Source organism: Leptodactylus fuscus, chromosome 1, assembly GCF_031893055.1.
Source record: "Leptodactylus fuscus isolate aLepFus1 chromosome 1, aLepFus1.hap2, whole genome shotgun sequence".
In the NCBI taxonomy this organism is placed as follows: Eukaryota; Metazoa; Chordata; class Amphibia; order Anura; family Leptodactylidae; genus Leptodactylus; species Leptodactylus fuscus.
The window spans coordinates 43,799,914-43,813,503 of record NC_134265.1 but is presented as its reverse complement, the minus strand read 5'-3'; the positions used below and the strand labels follow the sequence as shown (position 1 = coordinate 43,813,503).

Below are 13,590 nucleotides of genomic sequence, written 5' to 3'. Positions count from 1 at the left end.
GGGTCTCCAGAAGCATAAACAAACACCAACATCTCCAGGGCCAGCAGTTTATCGATGAGGCTGTTACAGGCTTGGGCATGGGGGTGGGTTGTATTGTACTTCTGCCTGCAATGAAAAGCTTGGGAAATGTGGAGTGGCTGGGAAGAGGCGCATGATGGTGCAGGCCAAAAGGGCGCATGAGGGTGAACTCCCCAATGTGTCAGAGATAGGTGTGTAGGTGTCCTTGCATCATATACTTGCACCATATTTGGCTTTGGAAGTTAATTTTGTGCCAAAAAGTGGTTAAGACAGCGATCCCTCAGCTACTCCCGTTACACTGTCTATTGAAGTTACCATCTGTGGAAGTGGACCACCATTTCTAAGATCCCAAAGGAAGCAGGCAAGAGATGTGCAGTTCAGAAAAAAAGATGAGAAAATAAGTTTAGGCTGTAGAGCACAGAGGGATCGGAGAGGACAGAGCTGGTGTCGGCCAGGTATTCCCACAACATGCGCCTATACTTGTCCCTCCTGGTGACACTAGGCCCCTGAGTGGCAGTAATTTGTCCAGGGGGGCCATTAACGTGTTCCAGACCTAGGAATAAGTCTTCCAACAGGGTAGAGTTTTGCATGCCTTTGCTTCTACCCACTGTTTTTGCTGCTTAGCTTCCCTCCACATCTACTCTGCTTTCACCCCTAAACATCACCCCAGTTTATGCCTTTGCTTCTACCCAGGTTTTTTGTTGATTTAGCTTCCCTCTACATCTACACTGCTTTAGCCCCTAGACATCACCCCTGTCCATGTGGGGTCGGTGGCCTCGTCATCCACCAACTCCTCTTCCAATTGCGCACTGCCCCCTTACTGCAAACCGCACATGACCACAGCTTGCCTTGATGGCAACTGTGTCTCATGATCCCCACTTAGGTCCAGACAAGTCGGTGGCGGGTCCAAAACCCCAAAATTGGAAGGAAATGGCAGATGCTGCAGTATTTCTAACACCTGTTCCTGGTGCTCGGGCCTGGTCTGTGTTGTACCCTGCACCCTGCTTAACGCATCTGCCATATCCGAAGTTGTGCTGAGCGCATGCTAATGTTTCGTGTCCAGTGCAATGGATGGGATGGGATTTCACATAAGTCTGCCACCCATGGCCACTCATGGTTGAGCAACTGAGGGAGTTGACTTTGACGAACCCGAGGGTTTTGGAGTTGGAACTACATCAAAGGTCTGTGCTGCTCACACACTCTGCTCAACACATGATATGTTTAGTGCCAGCAGTGTGGAGACGTCGCACAACAGCCGTTGTTCCAGCAGGTACAGGCGTTGTAGGAGTGCATAGAGGCTAGCAGCGGCAACTATACACTTTAAAAACTATCCGCACAAGCGCCACACTTTCACCAGTAGCTCAGGAACATTGGGGTACCTTTTTCAAAAGATTAGCAGCAATGAGTTAAAAACGTGGCCCAGGCATGGAATATGTTGCAGGCTGCCAAGCTACAGAGCCAATCCCAGGTTACGGCCATTATCACACATGACAACATGCCTGGGCCCAGGTGCAGTGGCAAAAACCACATTGCCGTCTCATCGAGGATGGCATGACTCACTTTGTAGGCAGTGTGCTGTCTGGCCCCCAAGCTGATGAGCTTCAGCACGGCCCGCTGACGTCTCCCCACACCAGTGTTGCAGCGTTTCCAGCTCGTAGCTGGGGTCAATTTAACAGCGGAGGAGGGTGGTGTTTCAGCCCTCCTCCCAGGAATGTTGTGTGGGGAGACAAGTCAGGCCACCACATTTTGCGACCCGGTCCACGCCTCAACTACATTCAACCACTGTGCCCAAATTGAAAGGTAGCGTCCCTGTCCGCATGCACTTGTCCATTCGTAACTGGTCACATGGAACTTTAGGGCTAAGCGCTGAATTTAGGGACCGCCTCATGTTTGGGGGAAAGTGCTGGTGTGGACGGCACATTGCGGTGGCGCAGTAGACACTCTGCCCAAAAAGGGCAGAGTGTCCCCCAGCCGGGATTCCAACATCTCCTGGGCCAGATTTCTTGAGATGAGGCCGTTGAAGCCTTGGGCATGTGGGTGGGTTGCGCTGTACTTTAGCATGAAATGAAAGGCTTGGGAGATGGGGAGTTGCTGGGAAGAGGCGCATGATGGCGCGGGCAAAAGGAGAAATGGCAGGAAAAGGTGAGGATAAGGGTGAACTCCCCAAAGTGTCAGAGGCAGATGTGGAGGTGTCCTGGCTCCTGGTCTGGACTGCAGCGCCAGCCCTGTCAACAGTGGAAGAGGCAGTGGCCGCCAGGCCAAACGACGATTATCCTGCGCTTGCTCTCACCCACTGAGCCCAGGGCTTGCCTTCCAAATGATGGCACCCGCAAGAGGTGGTGAGATTCCTCTCCGCAGATCTCCAAACCATCTTGGACTTGAAAATTGCACTAAATTTGTCATGTAACTGACATGTATATGATGAGTCTATCCATTGTCTGTTCATTTTGGTGAAAGTCAGCCTGTCAGCTGACAGACAGCTGTGCTTGTCAGTGATGATGTCACCGGCTGCTTGTACCCCCAGTTTTTGCTGCTTAGCTTGCCTCCACATCCACACTGCTTTTGCCCCTACACATCACCCCTATCCATGCCTGTGCCTCTAGCCATAAGTCTGCCACCCATGGAAACTCATGGTGCAGAAAGTGAGGGAGCTGACTCTGAGGAACCCTTGGGTTTTGTAGCTGGTACTCCATCAAAGGTCTCTGCTGCTCACACACCCTGCTGAACATACGGTATCTAGGGTTAGAGCGTGTGGTGACCTCGCACAACAGTAGGTGCTTCAGGCAGATGTAGGCCTTGCTGGAGTGTATTGCGGCTAGCTCCAGGTACTGTAGACTTGGGAAAGTGGGTGTCCAAGTGCCGCACTTTCACCCTTAGCTCAGCTAATTTGGGGTATGTTTTTAAAGATCATTGCACCACTACATTGAACATGTGGGCCAGGCATGGAACGTGTTGGAGGCTGGCAAGCTCCAGAGCCCTCCAACAAGCTAAAAAACCTGGCCCCAGGGGCAGCGGGGATAAACAAATTGCCATCTCATCCAGGATGGCATCCCTGACCTCAGAGGCAGTGTGCTGTCCGTCTCCCAAGCTGATGAGCTTCAGCCCAGCCTGCTGACGTCTCCCCACACCAGTGTTGCAGCGTTTTCAGCTCGTAGCTGGGGTAAATCTAACAGCGGAGGAGGAGGAGGGTGGTGTTTCAGCCCTCCTCCCAGGAATGTTTTGTGGGGAAACAAGTCAGGAAAATTCTTGAAACGGGAGAGTTTTGCATCTTTGCCCTTGCTGCCTATGGACATCCCTTTGCCTCTAGCCACCATTTTCCCTGCTTTGCTTGCCTCCAAATCCACACTGCTTTTGCCCCTAGACATCACCCCAGTCCATGCCTTAGCTTGTACCCCCAGTTTTTCCTGCTTAGCTTGCCTCCACATCCACACTGCTTTTGCCCCTAGACATCACCCCAGTCCATGCCTTAGCTTGTATCCCCAGTTTTTCCTGCTTAGCTTGCCTCCACATCCACACTGCTTTTGCCCCTAGACATCACCCCAGTCCATGCCTTAGCTTGTACCCCCAGTTTTTCCTGCTTAGCTTGCCTCCACATCCACACTGCTTTTGCCCCTAGACATCATCCCTATCCATGCCTCTTCCCCTAGCCATAACTCTGCCACCCCTGGAAACTCATGGTGCAGAAACTTTGGTTGCTGACTTTGAGGAACCCTTGGGTTTTGTAGATGGAACTCCATCAAAGGTCTGTGCAGCTCACACACCCTGCTCAAGATATGGTATTGTAGGGTTTCAGCGTGTGTGAATGACGGACAACAGCCTGTGTTTGGACAGATGTAGGCCTTGCTAGAGTGTTTTTAGGCTAGCAGCGACTCCTGTGCACTTGCAAAAGTGGGCGCACAAGCGCCGCATTTTCAACAGTAGCTTCGGTACATTTGGGTATGTTTTTAAAAAACTTTGCACCACTAGGTTAGACGTGGGCCAAACATGGAACGTGTTGGAGGCTGGCAAGCTCCAGAGCCGCTACCAGGTTCCAGCCATTATCACAGGCGTAAAAATGCCAGGCCCCAGGTGTAGCAGGGAAAAAAAAATGCCATCTCAGCCAGGATGGCATCCCTGACCTCGGAGGCACTGTGCTGTCTGTCCCCCAAGCTGATGAGCTTCAGCACCGCCTGCTGACGTCTCCCCACACCAGTGTTTTAGCGTTTGCCGCTAGTAGCTGTGGTGGAGGTTGCAGCGTCGTAGGGTTTCAGTCTACTCCTGCCATGAATTTTGGCCTGGGAGAGGAGATAGGCCACCCCAGTTTGCACCCGGGGAACAGACTCCACCACATTCACCCTGCCTGTCATTAAAGATAAGCACTGCAGCATCCCTGACCACAGGCGCTTGTCCAAGTGTCGGTGGTCAAGTGGACCTTGCAGCAAAGCGCGGAACTAAGGGCCCACCTGATGTTGAGTGACACGTGCTGGTGCAAGGCGGGGACGCCACACCGGGAGAAGTTGAGACGGCTAGGGACGGCATAGTGAGGTGCCACAGTTGCCATCAGGTCCGGGAAGGCGGGAGTTTCAACAAGCCGGAACGCCAACCTCTCCTGGGCCAGCAGTTTAGCGATGTTGGCGTTCTAGGCTTGCGTGGGTGGGTGGTTAGCGGTGTATTTCTGCCGGCGCTCCAATGTCTGAGAGATGGTGGGTTGTTGTAAAGAAGCGCCTGATGGTGCCTTTGATGGTGCAGGAGAAGGAGATAAGACAGAAACAGGGGAGGATGAGGGAGAAGTCAACAAAGTGGCGGAGGCAGATGAAGTGATGTCCTGGCTCGTCCTCTGGAGTGCATCGCCAGCACTGTGAGCAGAGGCAGTGGCATGAACGGCGGGCGACGTTTGTCCTGCCGTTGCTGCCTGCCACTGATTCCATTGCTTGGATTCCAAATGACGGTGCATTGAAGTGGTGGACAGGTTGCTCTTCTCAGGGCCCCTACTCGATTTCGAGAGGCAAATTGTGTAGACGACACTATATCTGTCCTCGGCGCATTCCTTGAAAAAACTCTACACCTTCAAGAAACGTGCCCTCGATGGGGGAGTTTTTCTGGGCTGGGTACAAAAGGGAACATCTTCGGACATTCCGGGTCTGGCCTGGCTTCGGCAAAGCAGCTGACCTCTGCCTCTGGACATGTCTCTGCCTCTAGCTACCCTTTTTGGTGCTGCACCTGCCTCAACATCCACACTACTTTCCCAGCTTGACATCTGCCTTGTCCAGGTGGGGTCGGTGTCCTCGTCGTCCACCACCTCCTCTTCCAACTCCTGTCTCGCCTCCTCCTCCTGAACAATGCGCATGTCAACTGGCTGCCCTGACAGCAACTGCGTCTCATCGTCGTCGATGAGGGTGGGTTGCTGGTCATCCGCCACCAAATCGACCGGAGATGGAATGGAGGAGACTCTAGTGTTTGAGCATCTGGACACAGATACTCGTCTGTTAGGTCCGTGGAATCGCGAAATGGAGGGGCAGGTTGCGGTACAGTCAAAGGAAGGGAGAACAGCTCTGGGGAGCAGGGACAGTTGGGGTTATTGTTCTGAGAAGATTGGGAATTTTGGGTGGAAGGAGGACAAGACTGTTGGGTAAGAGGAGGTAGAGGCTGACTGGCTGGTGGACAATGTGCTTTAAGCGTTATCCGACAGCCATTGCAAGACCTGTTCCTGGTTCTCGGGCCTACTAATCTTTGTACCATTCAGCCTAGTTAATGTGGAACTTTTGTGCAAAGCGCAGAACTTAGGGCCCGCCTGATGTTAAGGGACACACGCTGGTACAAGGCTCAACTCACCCTAAGTGCCAAAAACACTGCTGGTGCAAGGCTCTACTCATGCCAAGGGCCTCAATCTCTGCTGGTAGCTCAGCTTAAGGTCATGTAACTTTGTTTGGAAGGGCTCATGTTAAGGGCTAGAAAAGTGAATTTTGGAAGGTCTTACCACATCACACACACACACACACACACACACACACACACACACACACACACACACACACACACACACTCAAAATGACAGTTAAGGGTGAGGGCTTTTGGAATTCCCATTGCCTATTCCATTTGTGGTTGTCATGGGGAACGTGATTTAAAGGGGTGGTTGTTACTGTTTGTTGAGCTTAAATTGGGGTTTGTGTCCATCCATTTGGGGAGTAAAGAAGGTTTCCAGGTATTTTCCCACTTTGATAGAGGTTTTTTTGAATGTGTAAAGTGTGTAGTTGTTAGGCAGTGATGTTGGGGTAATAGAGGGTCTTTGGTGTGTTAGATGCCCCCAGGCATGCTTCCCCTGCTGTCCCAGTGTCATTCCAGAGGTGTTGGCATCATTTCCTGGGGTGTCATAGTGGACTTGGTGACCCTCCAGACACGGATTTGGGTTTCCCCCTTAACGAGTATCTGTTCCCCATAGACTATAATGGGGTTCGAAACCCGTTCGAACACACGAACATTGAGCGGCTGTTCGAATCGAATTTCGAACCTCGAACATTTTAGTGTTCGCTCATCTCTAGTGCTAACCACTGAGCCACCGTGTGGCCCCTGGTCAGACCCTTTTGTAATAGAGGTGACTGTCATTGCATAAACATAAGACTTTATGAGCCATCAACAGTCGTGTCCTTTAACATGTGGATGGAGCTTGGACCTATGGAGTTAGCATGAGATGACATCATATCATGTGGGGAAATGTGGGAGCGGGAACAGAGGAGGGTTAAGGGTTTACGTTAGACATTGTGATAGGCCTGTCTGCAAAGATGCGTCTTTAGTTTGCATTTGAAACTGTAGAAATTGGGAGTTAATCTGATTGTCCGGGGTAGAGCATTCCAGAGAAGTGGTGCAGCTCGGGAGAAGTCTTGTACACGAGTGTGGGAGGTTCTGATAATAGAGGATGTAAGTGTTAGGTCATTGAGTGAACGGAGAGTACGGGTTGGGCGGTAGACAGAGATGAGGGAGGAAATGTAGGGAGGTGCGGCATTATGGAGAGCCTTGTGGACAGGTTATAGACAGACAGACACATATAGACAGACAGACACATATAGACACATATAGACACAGACTCATAGAGACACATATAGACAGACACATATATACAGACAGACACATATAGACAGACACATATAGACAGACAGACACATATAGATAGACACATATAGACAGACAGACACATATAGATAGACAGACAGACACATATAGACAGACATACATACATACATACAGACAGACAGACACTCTCACCCCTGCATCTTACATTCCCCAGTACCCAGTGCCGCACCTCCCATGAGGTGACCTGAAGCGAGCGCTTCAGGCGGCGCTATGCCAGGGCCTCAGGGAGGGCGGCATTTTTGCTAACCTAAGCCAGTCCAGGACAAGCTGTCCTGGACTGGCTTAGCACGGAGCGGTGGTTTGTGGAGGCCACTGGAGCAGCGCTGCTCCAGCAGCCTCCCCGCACGCTCAGGCAGAGCGCAGGCAGTCTCCGGGCCTGCTCTCTGCCGGCGAACGGTGCTAAGCCCCGCCCCTCTGCCCCGCCCCCTCTGCTAAGCCACACCCCCGATCCGCCCCCTCCCCAGCGGGTGGTGGTGGCTTTCTGCACTTCGCCTCGGGCGGCGAAAGGGGCAGGTTCACCCCTGCCAGTACCTTATGACACACACCACATGTCTCCATCTTCCTGCACTGTCCTGCTGGCACTAAGACACGCCCCTAGACACGCCTCCCTAGTCAAGCTGTGCGGGCCAGTCTGAATCAGTCAGAGGGCCGGGCTTTGCCCAGATCTGGTCTAATGTGTACAGGGGCCTCCAATGACAGCTGGGGAAATGATGGATCTGGTAAGTTAAAGGGGTTGTCCAGTTTCAGACCAATATTGACAGACAAATCTTGTATGTATAACAAAAAGTTGTTCAAACTTTTTGTTCAAAAAATCAGTCATGTGATAAACACACAGGTTGACACAGGGCTGTATATCACATGATCATGGACCGTATATCACACGACCATGGACCGATTGTCACATGACCATGGTTTGATTTTTATTCACTGGAATTAAGCAACATGAATGACCGAAAGCAGAGATCTAGAAAACCGTGAACCTTAATATTGGTCTAAAACTAGACAACCCCTTTAAATGTCAGTGCCCGATCCTTTAGTTCTCAAGGGAAATAAGGCACTATTAGAGGTGTCTGACCACAGTTTACTCGCCTGTCCCTTCTGAAAACACTTGCATACTTGGCCAAGTAAGGAGTGTAAGTACATTAGGAGGGGAGCCACCAGCAAGGACCTATTGTATGACAATTGTGTAAGATTTACAAGCTTTTGTTGGCAGAGACTGTCTCTCCACTTGTTTTCCACCAACTGCAGGTTCTGTATATGGATGAATTGCGAAGAAAAGGTCACTGCTGAAACATTTAAAATGACATTTTACATGTTTCCTAAAGGCACACGAGAGATAAATTAAGTTGTCAGGGCTCAATAGTAATATAAGTGATTTAACAAGAGACTTTTGCAATTTATGGTATAAACAATCTACCGTATATACTCGAGTATAAGCCGACCCAAATTTTACCACAAAAAACTGGGAAAACTTATTGACTCGAGTATAAGCCGAGGGGGGAAATGCAGCAGCTACTGGAAAATTTCAAAAATTAAAATGGTCGTAGTTTTTGGGTGCAGTAGTTGCTGGGTGCTGGAGAAGGGGAGGGGGTGTTTTGGTTGTCTGTCTGCCCCTTCCCTGAGAACTGGGTTTTTCCCCCCACTTGGAACTCAGCCTGGCTGAATATAAAGTATCTGCAGTGCTCCTATTAACCCCTTCCCGACAGGACAGGAGCCCTGCAGATCCCCTATATTCAGTAGACCGGGCACTTTCAGACACAGGGATACCTAATGTGTTTGTGTGTCACAGTAATTCTCTACTTTTATATGTATCCTAGGGAAAGGAGGGATTTAGAACTCTTATTTTTTTTTATTTATTTTTTAAAGCTTCTTTTTTTTCTCACTATTTTATGGGAGATTCTATACATTGATATTGCGGCTGGTCATAGTCCCCTCCTCCTAAAAAAAAATAAATTATATATATATTTTTTTTTTTTTGATGACTCGAGTATAAACCGAGGGGGAGTTTTCAGCACAAAAACTGTGCTGAAAAATTCGGCTTATACTCGAGTATATACGGTAAATAAAGTTGCTGTTTGAAAAAAAAAAAAAAAGCTTAGTGGTCGTGGTGAATGGGCTGTTACTGGGAAAATGGATATTGATAAAGTTGTACGATTTTTATGCTTAATTTGCCATGGTTACTCAATTATTTTTTTTATAGGTGTTTGTTACTGGCGAAAGTAATAAATACTGTATGAAAGTGGCAAATCCTCGGAGGGAGCCAAACCAGACAAAACTTGAGACAGGACTAGTTTCCCCTATTTTAGAAAACTAGAGCACTAAGGCCTATAAGGATGTGAAATGACAATATGGAGCACATACATTTGTTTAAAAAGTTCAATAGTTAGGGTAAGTTCACACAGGGTTTATTGGATCAGAACTTGAGGCAGAGGCCGTCTCAGGTTCCGATCCAAAAACCAGGTAGCCACGACTGAAAACCCGTGCACTTCACTGGCATCCAGCCGCAGACACGGCAAAATTACGCGCCGTATACGATCATAACTCCCATTGAAATCAATGGGATCTTTTTGAGCGCACAAACTGCTGACACGCATATACGTGCCAGATTGCGTGCCACTTTACACCGTGTGAACTCCCCCTTACCTTGTCTCTTTGATATAAATTTGGCATTGTTTGCCTATAGGAGCTAGAAATTGGTTACTAGGATCCCTGATAGTATCATACACTATGTTTTATAGATAGGTTCCTAGGAGCCCTGACAGTGTTCTACACTATGTTTTATAGATAGGTTCCTAGGAGTCCTGACAGTGTTCTACACTATGTTTTATAGATAGGTTCCTAGGAAATCTGACAGTGTTCTACACTATGTTTTATAGATAGGTTCCTAGGAGCCCTGACAGTGTTCTACACTATGTTTTATAGATAGGTTCCTAGGAGCCCTGACAGTGTTCTACACTATGTTTTATAGATAGGTTCCTAGGAGCCCTGACAGTGTTCTACACTATGTTTTATAGATAGGTTCCTAGGAGCCCTGACAGTGTTCTACACTATGTTTTATGTATAGGTTCCTAGGAGCCCTGACAGTATTCTACACTATGTTTTATAGATAGGTTCCTAGGAGCCCTGACAGTGTTCTACACTATGTTTTATAGATAGGTTCCTAGGAGTCCTGACAGTGTTCTACACTATGTTTTATAGATAGGTTCCTAGGAGCCCTGACAGTGTTCTACACTGTGTTTTATAGATAGGTTCCTAGGAGCCCTGACAGTGTTCTACACTATGTTTTATAGATAGGTTCCTAGGAGCACTAACAGTGTTATACACTATGTTTTATAGATAGGTTCCTAGGAGCCCTGACAGTATTCTACACTATGTTTTATAGATAGGTTCCTAGGAGCCCTGACAGTGTTATACACTGTGTATTATAGATAGGTTCCTAGGAGCCCTGACAGTATTCTACACTATGTTTTATAGATAGGTTCCTAGGAGCCCTGACAGTGTTCTACACTGTGTTTTATAGATAGGTTCCTAGGAGTCCTAACAGTGTTATACACTATGTTTTATAGATAGGTTCCTAGGAGCCCTGACAGTATTCTACACTATGTTTTATAGATAGGTTCCTAGGAGCCCTGACAGTGTTCTACACTATGTTTTATAGATAGGTTCCTAGAAGTCCTGACAGTGTTCTACACTATGTTTTATAGATAGGTTCCTAGGAGCCCTGACAGTGTTCTACACTATGTTTTATAGATAGGTTCCTAGGAGCCCTGACAGTGTTCTACACTGTGTTTTATAGATAGGTTCCTAGGAGCCCTGACAGTGTTCTACACTATGTTTTATAGATAGGTTCCTAGGAGCACTAATAGTGTTATATACTATGTTTTATAGATAGGTTCCTAGGAGCCCTGACAGTATTCTACACTATGTTTTATAGATAGGTTCCTAGGAGCCCTGACAGTGTTATACACTGTGTATTATAGATAGGTTCCTAGGAGCCCTGACAGTATTCTACACTATGTTTTATAGATAGGTTCCTAGGAGCCCTGACAGTGTTCTACACTATGTTTTATAGATAGGTTCCTAGGAGTCCTAACAGTGTTATACACTATTTTTTATAGATAGGTTCCTAGGAGCCCTGACAGTGTTCTACACTATGTTTTATAGATAGGTTCCTAGGAGCCCTGACAGTGTTCTACACTATGTTTTATAGATAGGTTCCTAGGAGTCCTAACAGTGTTATACACTATGTTTTATAGATAGGTTCCTAGGAGCCCTGACAGTATTCTACACTATGTTTTATAGATAGGTTCCTTGGAGCCCTGACAGTGTTATACACTATGTTTTATAGATAGGTTCCTAGGAGCCCTGACAGTGTTCTACACTATGTTTTATAGATAGGTTCCTAGGAGCCCTGACAGTGTTCTACACTATGTTTTATAGATAGGTTCCTAGGAGTCCTAACAGTGTTATACACTATTTTTTATAGATAGGTTCCTAGGAGCCCTGACAGTGTTCTACACTATGTTTTATAGATAGGTTCCTTGGAGCCCTGACAGTGTTATACACTATGTTTTATAGATAGGTTCCTAGGAGCCCTGACAGTGTTCTACACTATGTTTTATAGATAGGTTCCTAGGAGCCCTGACAGTGTTCTACACTATGTTTTATAGATAGGTTCCTAGGAGTCCTGACAGTGTTATACGCTATGTTTTATAGATAGGTACCTAGGAGTCCTAACAGTGTTATACACTGTGTATTATAGATAGGTTCCTAGGAGCCCTGACAGTATTCTACACTATGTTTTATAGATAGGTTCCTAGGAGCCCTGACAGTGTTCTACACTATGTTTTATAGATAGGTTCCTAGGAGCCCTGACAGTGTTCTACACTGTGTTTTATAGATAGGTTCCTAGGAGCCCTGACAGTGTTCTACACTATGTTTTATAGATAGGTTCCTAGGAGCACTAACAGTGTTATACACTATGTTTTATAGATAGGTTCCTAGGAGCCCTGACAGTATTCTACACTATGTTTTATAGATAGGTTCCTAGGAGCCCTGACAGTGTTATACACTGTGTATTATAGATAGGTTCCTAGGAGCCCTGACAGTATTCTACACTATGTTTTATAGATAGGTTCCTAGGAGCCCTGACAGTGTTCTACACTGTGTTTTATAGATAGGTTCCTAGGAGTCCTAACAGTGTTATACACTATGTTTTATAGATAGGTTCCTAGGAGCCCTGACAGTGTTCTACACTATGTTTTATAGATAGGTTCCTAGGAGTCCTAACAGTGTTATACACTATGTTTTATAGATAGGTTCCTAGGAGCCCTGGCAGTATTCTACACTATGTTTTATAGATAGGTTCCTAGGAGCCCTGACAGTGTTCTACACTATGTTTTATAGATAGGTTCCTAGAAGTCCTGACAGTGTTCTACACTATGTTTTATAGATAGGTTCCTAGGAGCCCTGACAGTGTTCTACACTATGTTTTATAGATAGGTTCCTAGGAGCCCTGACAGTGTTATACACTGTGTTTTATAGATAGGTTCCTAGGAGCCCTGACAGTGTTCTACACTATGTTTTATAGATAGGTTCCTAGGAGCACTAACAGTGTTATACACTATGTTTTATAGGTAGGTTCCTAGGAGCCCTGACAGTATTCTACACTATGTTTTATAGATAGGTTCCTAGGAGCCCTGACAGTGTTATACACTGTGTATTATAGATAGGTTCCTAGGAGCCCTGACAGTATTCTACACTATGTTTTATAGATAGGTTCCTAGGAGCCCTGACAGTGTTCTACACTATGTTTTATAGATAGGTTCCTAGGAGTCCTAACAGTGTTATACACTATGTTTTATAGATAGGTTCCTAGGAGCCCTGACAGTGTTCTACACTATGTTTTATAGATAGGTTCCTAGGAGTCCTAACAGTGTTATACACTATGTTTTATAGATAGGTTCCTAGGAGCCCTGACAGTATTCTACACTATGTTTTATAGATAGGTTCCTTGGAGCCCTGACAGTGTTATACACTATGTTTTATAGATAGGTTCCTAGGAGCCCTGACAGTGTTCTACACTATGTTTTATAGATAGGTTCCTAGGAGCCCTGACAGTGTTCTACACTATGTTTTATAGATAGGTTCCTAGGAGTCCTGACAGTGTTATACGCTATGTTTTATAGATAGGTACCTAGGAGTCCTAACAGTGTTATACACTGTGTATTATAGATAGGTTCCTAGGAGCCCTGACAGTATTCTACACTATGTTTTATAGATAGGTTCCTAGGAGCCCTGATAGTGTTCTACACTATGTTTTATAGATAGGTTCCTAGAAGCCCTGACAGTGTCCTACACTATGTATTATAGATAGGTTCCTAGGAGACCTGACATGTTCACACAGCGGAAACCTTTTCCGCTATGTGAGTTATCTGCATGCCTAGCTGCAACAGGATGCTGTTT

At 46.9% G+C, this 13,590-nt stretch overlaps 1 protein-coding gene across 2 annotated transcripts in view; it reads left to right on the top strand.

Annotated features, from left to right (window-relative positions):
- RAB3C (RAB3C, member RAS oncogene family) overlaps positions 1 to 13,590 on the top strand; it is a 151,201-nt gene that overhangs the window by 135,898 nt on the left and 1,713 nt on the right. The gene's annotated exons all lie outside the window — the stretch shown is intronic.